This window comes from Haemaphysalis longicornis, unplaced genomic scaffold, assembly GCF_048455015.1.
Source record: "Haemaphysalis longicornis isolate Haplotype H1 unplaced genomic scaffold, Haemaphysalis longicornis Haplotype H1 scaffold_8, whole genome shotgun sequence".
Taxonomy (NCBI): Eukaryota; Metazoa; Arthropoda; class Arachnida; order Ixodida; family Ixodidae; genus Haemaphysalis; species Haemaphysalis longicornis.
The window spans coordinates 140763029-140772107 of NW_027526445.1; the positions used below are offsets into that span (position 1 = coordinate 140763029).

The following is a 9079-nucleotide window of genomic DNA, read 5'->3' on the forward strand; positions in this document are numbered from 1 at the left end:
AATATGTTTTCATACATGAAACGATTAATAAAAGTATTTTACCACGTAATATCTGGAGGAGCATAAATACACCAAAAGAAGTCCTGGAGCCAGCCATCACGCTAAAGTTCGTCGACTCTCCAACAGTGATCACAGCCTCAACACCTTTTCTTTTCCTTCTCACTCTTTCTCCCTCTCTACGCCTCTTTCGAAGAGAGTCTGCAGGTAGCGCATGACATCCCAATGGGCTCTTCTTTTGAAGTTGTTCTAGGTTCTTCTTTTGAAGACGTGGCCTGCAAGCCTCGCCACAAATCACCGCTTTTCACCCGTTTCGTTAACAGTTACTCTCGAGCAACACAACACAAACAACAGTCTACGAAAAAGAAAACAGCCGCATCGTAAACGCCGACCCGAACGCGGTAATAGAAAACGCCGCAGCGTAAACGCTATTCCGCCTTGCGACACCTGGCGTACAGCCGCGGCACTAAAGCCTCCATCCGCAATTTAGCCTTCACGCGCGTTCGCATCCCGTCTAAAATACGTCAGGCCCCAAGCCGCCGTTCCAGTTGGCCGTAGCACAAGCAGGCGTGAAAGAATTGGCGTGCAGCACGCTTCCAGGAGCACAGCGGAGCTGTTCTTGTTGACGGACAGTGTTGACGCGCGGTTAGCAGCGTCTGGTCCGTCAGCGAGTTGCGCTCCAGAAGTTAGGTTTCTAAACGGATGAAAGAATAAGGCTGGGTGCGCTAATGGCTTCAGCGTGGAAAACTCCGAAACAGAGGAGTAACAAAAGAGAACGAAGGCACAGTATCGCGAAGAAAGAGATGCTGACAAAGGCGCGGTCAGCCGCCAATCAGGGAAGATTGAAAACAAACACTGGTGGCGGGAGCGACCGCTTCCGAATCGGCGGCTGCGATTTAACACGCGCGCGCTGCCGTGATGCGCGTCGCCGGAGCTAGAAAAGCGACCGTGTCGAATCAACACCTCTTTTCCTTCTGTCTGAATCACTTTGGCGGGCCGAAAACTCGCTCCGCGGCCGCGCGAAATTGGCCTCGCGTTCGCTTCGGCAGCTGTCGTGGTCGTGGATGACTTCACGGGCTGCGCCCCAGCGGAACGAGAGAAACGAACGATGAGTGGAGATGCCGACGAAGCGCCGCTAACCAGCCCGTCGTTATCGGAGGTATCGGATATCTGCGTGCCCTGTGGGTGTCACATAATCCGCGCATCGATGATGGGCATCCTTTGGCTGCGACGAGTTTGAGGCCTGCTTGGGCAGGCGACTTCGTACTGTCTTATTACGCGGTGACAGTCTGCATGGGTTATTGATCTCTCACTGAGAATGCTTAGGATCAAACCTCGTGAAATGAGACGTACGTTATGGGTAACCTCTCCTACGTGGGTACGTGTGACTGCCGAGGGTGAGGAAAAATAGACAAAGAACACAAATGGCGCTTGCGAATGAAATGTCAAGAGACAGCAGGAAAGGGAGACCGGTGCGTGAAGAGTGCGCCAATAAGGAAGCGTTGCGGAGTCACCAAACCCTGCCAAATGCTTTAGTGGCAATCTGCCCGAAACAGAGTTAACCGACAACTTTTCCAACAGTTCGGTACAGATACAGACATGTCTTTTCCCAAGGGGTATCTGCTTTTCTTGGCGTACGTATCTCGTCACATGAAAACCAAAGTAACATGCAGAACATAGGTATATATGGGGGTGTCTGTCTGTCTGTCGGCTTGTCTGTCTGCATACATAGTATGCATGTATGTATGTATGTATGTATGTATGTATGTATGTATGTATGTATGTATGTATGTATGTATGTATGTATGTATGTATGTGCTTAGGTACCTTTATATGCACGTATGCTTGTACGCATGCACGTTACTGCGTGCATGTGTGTGAGAGAGGGGAGGGTTTGGTCATCATGCTCGATGCTTGAGGTCATCATGCTAAGAGCAGGCTTTATTCTGCTCCTTATTCAGTTACCAGCTTTCCTCGATTCTTTCCTCCTCTCACTAGGTGTGAACGTAGAGTTGGTTTCCACCGACTTCGCGTCTTCCGCTTTCCTCTGTTTATAAAAGCGCAGTTCCACGTGTTCTGTGAAGTTGAGGGTGCCACAAAGTTTGCGCACATCTTTTCGTAAACGCGGAATAAAGACACGCCCCTTTGGCACGGATCCTCGCCATTCTCCTGACGCCGCAACCACGCCAAGTGAAAAGCGAGGCCGACGAGCTGCACGACGGTGGAACTAAAATAAAAGCGCCAGGAGTGACTGCGCCGACGTCGCGACGTGGAAAGGCGTAGCCGCAGCAGCCTCGCGGGAGGCCAGACGCTGCAGTTCCGAAAAGCTTAAGGTGCGGGCTTCCGGTCAGCGGGGGGTTCGCACACCTTCAGTCCGGCAGGCGGCTGAAAGTGGCCCGCCGACAGACGACGTGGCCGGCTGCCGGCATGGGCTGGGTCGCCGACCATTTGCGGGCTGTCTGTCGTATGAAGTCCATTCTGAATCGCGTATACGTGGACGCGTCACGCAAGCTCGCACGCGCGCCGCCACAGAGCGCAGGATCAATGGCCAGCCGGCGAGAAAGACCATTATCCACCAAGCGGCGACGTCGCGTCGGCCAACTCTCTCTCTCTCTCTCTCTCTTGAGCGGTGCCCGATGGTGGATACACCAAGCAGTCACGCACTGTACGCGAGGTGCGACGCCGTTTCCTGCCTTAAGTGTTCCCATTCAGTCAACGAGGGAATTCATCGTACTTGCGAACATTAACATGGAACACCCAGCACAATCACAGAAACACGAAAAGCGCCTATATGTACAGGACACGTAGAGAGAAGAAAGGGAGATATAAACGTTTATTGGCTGAAAAGACTAGCTAGGGCTTGCTCCTTACCGGTCCGAGGTGGTAGGTCTCCTCAGTTCAGGAAACCTCTGGCGGTGACAGCCGTCTTCGCCCGGTTAACCAGATTATTCTGGTTCTCCGGATCCTCGTAGACGAGCAGCGCCCCCCACTTTTCAGGAATGTCGGGTTCACCGGTTGCATGGGCGCTAGCGTTGTCTTGTGGTGCGGCAGTCGGTGTTGTTGAGGATGCTTGGCTATCCAGAGGTGTCTGGACATAGATAGATATTAATAAAAAAAACAGTGAAAACAAACAAAACCGTAACGCAAACGTCACACTTGCTCTTATCACAAAATTCAGCCTATCATCTACATATAGACGTTTTTCCGGTTTCTGTCGCATAAACGGAGTGGAAGTTCTAGCGTGTGCTTTGTCTCTACTGTAGCTTTGTTCTTCTGTCGATGTTCCCTAGGGCGATGAATTCCCTAGTAAGCAACCTACTCTCCCGACTTTCCGCTGTAGTTGTCACTCAAACGAGTGCGTTAGGTTGGAAAACCTTGGTCCGGTATCTGTTTGCTTCGCTGCAAATGTCGCCGAAAGACGCCAGCCTTCAACATTCTCAACCACATGATGATGATGATGATGATGATGATTCCTATTGGTTTCCCCTTTGAAGCGGGGTGATGACATGTCATCTTACCAAAAAGGACTAATATAACCATGTTTTACACTCTTGGTTTAATACTAGCGCTGCTTAGGGCAGGCACTAACGCTTATTAGGCCCGAAATACTTTCTTTTCCCTGTTACAGGTGGTAACTGTCCTAGGCAATATTCCCCTCTGCTTTTCGTCCACCAGCATTCTAATCTTCTTTTCGTCCCCTCGACAGCCTTGAAGTTAACTTCCTGATACCCTTAAATCCTAGGGCTTCTGGAAGCCCAATATTCCCTTCACGTAGATTTGGATGGATACCCTCACATTCTAACACTATGTACCGCATAGTTTCTGTTTCTTTTCCGCAGATCACACATACCCCATCATTTTGTGAATACTTCCCCACAAAACTCTTAGTTCGCAGGCAGCCTGCTCTAGCCTCAAAAAGCAAAGCACTGCCCTGGGAATTATCGTAGAAATTTTCCTTCCTGATGTTCATCTTCTCAGCCCTGTACATCTATAACGACGTTTTAGCTTCCATTTTTTCCATCCATTTATTCGTTTCAATCTGCCTTGCCTCTTTTTTGGTTACCTTGGCTGTTTTTGATTCTCCACTGTTCTTTCCGTATTTCATCGTTAGCCTTCTAGTCTTTCTTAACCACTGCGTGTCCACGCTTTTCAAGTATAGGTACCTAAAAACCTTAGCAGCCCACCTTCGTTGATACATTGCCCTCAACCTCACCTCAAAGCATATTTTACTCTGAGCTTCTCCCCTCTCCTCTCCCACGCATGCTCCTCCCCCTCCCGTTTCCTTCATCCAATGATAAACACCGTGGAGGTTTGCTCAAGTCCATTCAATTTTCCCGGGTTGCACTGCTCGCGCGACATTTTTGATGGCTTTTTGTTTCTTTTATGCTTGGCGCAGCTGTAGCTCTTTTGTTTCATTCTTTGCTGTTTCCTAGCCTCTCTTCGACACCATTTTAAGAGAAGTTTTTAAAGGCTAGAGTTCCGTGTATTTTTATTGCGGCCGAACAAGGCTCCACGTCGCGCCAGTTAACACGCGGTCACCATCAAAGTCTAACGCCGTGCAAAACATTGATTTGGGCCTCAAGCCTACGTATCTCTTCCGCTAGATATAGATATTGAGTAGATTAGCAAACAATGGGCACCATTTTCAAGATCAGCAGAGTTTCAGGTAGATAATGAAGGTTTCTGAAAGGTTTGCGAATATGCCTCTTGCGTCGAGCATGTCGACGTTCCCACCGCCTGGCTTTGTCGTCATTCCAGGCGCAACCGTGGCCAGTTACCTCTGGCCTGCTGGGGCAGCGGCCCCGTCGTCAAGACAAGTTGGCGTTCCCCACGTTCAAGTTCACTTTCTTTCTTTTCTTTTGTGGTTGTAATATGGGGACGGCGCATATAGTCAGGACTCCAGCTTCGCTGGTCATGTCATCCTCCTTCGCAGGGCGGAATGGCTTTGAATTTTGTCGTTATGGTTCCTCAGCGCCATTTAAAGCATTTTGCGCGCTCGTTTTTCATTGGTGTTAACGTGGTACATGCAAAAGTGCGCTAACCGCAGCCTTTTTCGTTCGACCGGATAGCTCAGTCGGTAGAGCGTTAGGCTTTTAACCTAACGGTCCGGGGTTCGAGCCCCCGTTCGGGCGACGTTTTTTTCTATAAATTTTGTTTAGCGGTTTATCAATACAGTTCCCCGCACTTCAGTTTCGCGTTATCAAGAAACGCTTTGCGGCACAGCCAATATTATCTACGTGCCTTCAAAAAGCGAGGTTTTCCCTTGCGCGACTTGTTCAGTAGAGCGAGGCATTCGTACGACTGTGTACACGCTTGCTTGCTTTGTTGCTGGTTTCCTTGAAAGTGGCTGTTGCCGAAGGAGGCGTCCTGTATGACATGTAAAGACTTCCTGCTTAAAGGTGCTGTACTCCGATCCCGCGCACTTCTCCCACTACAACCTCGCAGCCATGTATCTTGGTGGTGGCTAAGGTCAGCCGATGCCAATCGCGCCATCTGTGACGTCATGGGGTAATTGCCGAAATGTGGCTAAGTAGTCGACACTGCTTCGCGTGTTTTTACTAATGTATCCATTATTAAAGACGATAGTCTTTCTTGGGCTACTTAAACCCAGAAATTTTGGTCTGTCTGTCTCTCTGTCTGTCTGTCTGTATGTCTGTCCGTCTGTCTGCCTGTGACTCGATTCAGCCACCCGGCCAAAGTAAAACAATTCCTGCGCAATAGTCTTATATAGTCACAGCTAAATGTGCCCGTCTAAGTCCGGTGTAATGTTCATACTTGTCAATATTACTGAAGAACAATAAGACATTACGCATATATAAGACAACAAATTAATACAGAAGTGATATTTGCAGCGTTCCTTTATTAAAAAATCGTACATGTTTGATTTTGGTGAGATTAAATACTTAATCAACTGCAGAAAAAAATATCACTCCGCCGTCGCCTGCTGTCGCCCGCGCCATATAGCTTCTGGCGACATTTGAAGAAATCAAATGGCAAAAGTTACGAAAGGTTCCACTAGATAGGTTCCACGTTCTGCTTGGAACGCACGTGGACTATGGAAACGCGGTTCTATAAACGTTGAAGTAGGGCGCCTCGATTCACACGCGTCTTCGCCGTACGGCAGCGTTGGCATCGAGACACCCGGTTTGAAGCAGTGGAACACGGGAAATTTAAAATGATTTAAGCAAACATTTGGCGTCTTTACCTTGGGAGGAGCGCGACGCAACAGGAACATGAGAGGTGAGCGGGAAAGCGAAGGGAGGCATTTACTTGGCAAAAGTCGATAAAGACTATCGCCTTTTGACGACATTTGCAACGAAAGGAGCAGATACGCGGCCATTTTTTTTGTTTGAAGTTCGTGGCAAAATTGGTATTATTGTATAGGTACAAAGTAGTCTTTTCAATGAACCAAACTGGGTATTTCGTCTTCATGGTCCCTATAAGTATCACTCTTTTCACCCCGAACCGACGCCTGGAAGACGCCTTGGCGTTAAAGAGTTCTCGCCGTGCCCGTTACGTGCCATTGCGGTCTGATGGGACCTAGCAATTCTGCTCGCGTTTGAGAAAATAGCCAATACACTTTTCTGTTTTGCGGTTGAAACGCCGAAACTCAACTGTTTACGCATGCAGGCCTGACAGTCACGCGCAGACTGCTCTCGTGCTCACCTCATAGCGTTCGAGCTACTCTCCGCCAAGGCCGTGACGTCACAACCCCATAGCGGGCTCGTGCAGTGAAAACTGACGCCGCCTGACTGCACAGCACCAAAACCGACTGGAGCGCTCGCCGAGCTTCCAAGCCTGCTGCTGTCCCCTGCGGTTCGTGTCTCTGCTTAAAACCTTTGCGCAGGCCTTCTTCAGCGGCCACGCTGTGCCCATATCTTTGTGTATACACTGCGCGTGGTACGCGAATCAAGTGCATGTACCGGGTTCAAGCACCACCGATGTTTCCAGCCGCCGTACGAGTATTCTCAATTCCTTCCGTCTCTCTCTCCCTACAGCCGCCCGTTCGTGTAGCGAAGACATGGCGCTGTCCGCGACATGCGGCGTGGTCACCTTCTTCGCCCTCTTCTTCTGCTGCCTGGTGATCTTCATGTTCATGCACTACTACAGCTTCCGGCAGGCCGACAAGCTGTAGGCCCGCTGTCGGCATCGAGCGGCGTCACTGAGCAGTCAGTGCTCGCCCCGCTGGTGTGGGAGTTGCAATGCAGTGCTTCGTCATGAGCGGTAAGTCAGGAACAACCCTACGATGTTAACAGAGAAGCTGTTTTGTTTAGCAAATCGTAATTTTTCGTGTCCGCAGTTAACAATACCAAGAAATTGCTGAGCGCTCGCACGCGAGCGCGGCCCTCGCGGCGACCGCCGCGGGCAGTCAACAAAACCATGAAAATGGCGAGCGCTAGAGTGTGCCTGCCTCGCGGCTACTGCCCAGCGTCCCCGGCGCACGTTTGCACCCCAAGCATAACCACTTAGGGAGATTGGCAAAGATTGGCAAAAAAAAAAACCCAGCGTTCGCCGTAATTGGGGCAACACTTGCTCGGAACGGGAAAGACACGACCTGGCGTATACGCCCCTCCAGGGTGATGTTCAATGATTATCACTTCAAAAAAAAAAAAAAAAAAAAAAGAAGGAAACTCACACTTATAGCAACAACGCTGGAGTAAAGGTCGCTGCGGCAGCGAAGAAGAAGCAAATCGGCTACAATCATGGACTTAAACCTTCGTGATGGTCGTGAAGGTTGCGTACAGCTTCGCTACCTTCAAATCTTACGCGTCAGGGTGAGCTTCCAGCATTTTTTTTTTGTTGTTGTTCTGCGTGTATAGCTTGAAGTATTTTTGAACAGATGGGACAGTAAGCGGCCCAGCGCTGACTCGCACGTATCTTTGTTTGGTAAGAGAAGAAAAGTTTGATTGCACTTTAACGGTACCACGGAATCAAGTGCTCCAGTTGAATAATCTCCAGGACGAAGGCTAAAACGAAGCAAGCAAGCGGCTGGGAAGTTCTGACCTCGTTAAAACGCGGCTGCAATTCATAGCGGCGCATTTGATGCCTTTATATGGAGTAAACGTGGCGTTTTTGAGTACCGCTTGTAGAGGCTGTACTTACGATGAAAGCGAAATGCGAAAAATATCTGTGCTCGGTCTAGAGAATCCCAGACGGTCGAAATCATTCTGTATATGGAAATCCTCTACCGTACGGTTGAGTTTCATGGTTGCGTTTCAACTATAGTTGAAAGTGGGTCCTCGGAGCTCGAAGTCGGTGATTTTAACGCATTGCAACACTGATAGGTCTCCTTGAAAAAAAAAAAAAAAAAAAAAAAACCAAGAAACCTTAACTGCTCAGTTTCTCCGTGTAATTTTTTGCAGCGTTATTCACATCAATTCCCATTCTGCCGCGTTTATATATATAATATCTACGTTTAGGAGTCACGATTGTGGCTGCGACGTCTGCTAGACCAAAAATAAATTATTCGAGTGCAATTACTACGCTGCTCTATTACTTATGCATATTCAAAACAAATGACTGTTGTTTCTCCCTGTGATTTCGTAAGTTAAAACAAAATAAAAAATCATGCACCGTCTAACGAGGATGATGGTTGGTTGAACGCGAAGATTTCTCGTGATGGATTCTTTGGTGGGCCAGGCCCACACTGCGATTACGTACTACTCTGGCGGTACGCACCGCTTTTTTAGTATACCCACAGCAACTATCGGCTGTGCACTCCATGCCGGTTTGAGGTGTTAAACCCCAAGGTGTGACGTTAGGCCTAACGCCATATACCTCAATAAAAAGTTAGGCCTAACGTCTTAGGCCTAACATGACGTTAGGCCTATTTACGTCGCGCTGTCGCACGCCTGCGTCTCCTCCTTCCTCTGCTACACATCAACCTTTGACGGAGGGGGCGTAACGGAGCTGTCGCCAAGCTTCGCAGGGAAGCGTTTTAATTTCGCTGCACTTCACCCACAATCATCGTCATCGTCAGATAACGTTGGCTTTCCTGCAGGGCGTATTCTCGTTACAGACGCCATCGATGAGAGCAGAAGCTTCCCTTTAAACGTTCAGAGATATAGGGACCGGGCAGCTA

General features: G+C 49.1%; 1 non-coding gene across 1 annotated transcript; it reads left to right on the top strand.

Annotated features, from left to right (window-relative positions):
• Window positions 1-5056: 5056 nt before the first annotated feature.
• Window positions 5057-5129, top strand: Trnak-uuu (transfer RNA lysine (anticodon UUU)). Its single transcript has one exon. It is a non-coding gene; the product is annotated as a tRNA-Lys (tRNA).
• Window positions 5130-9079: the final 3950 nt, after the last annotated feature.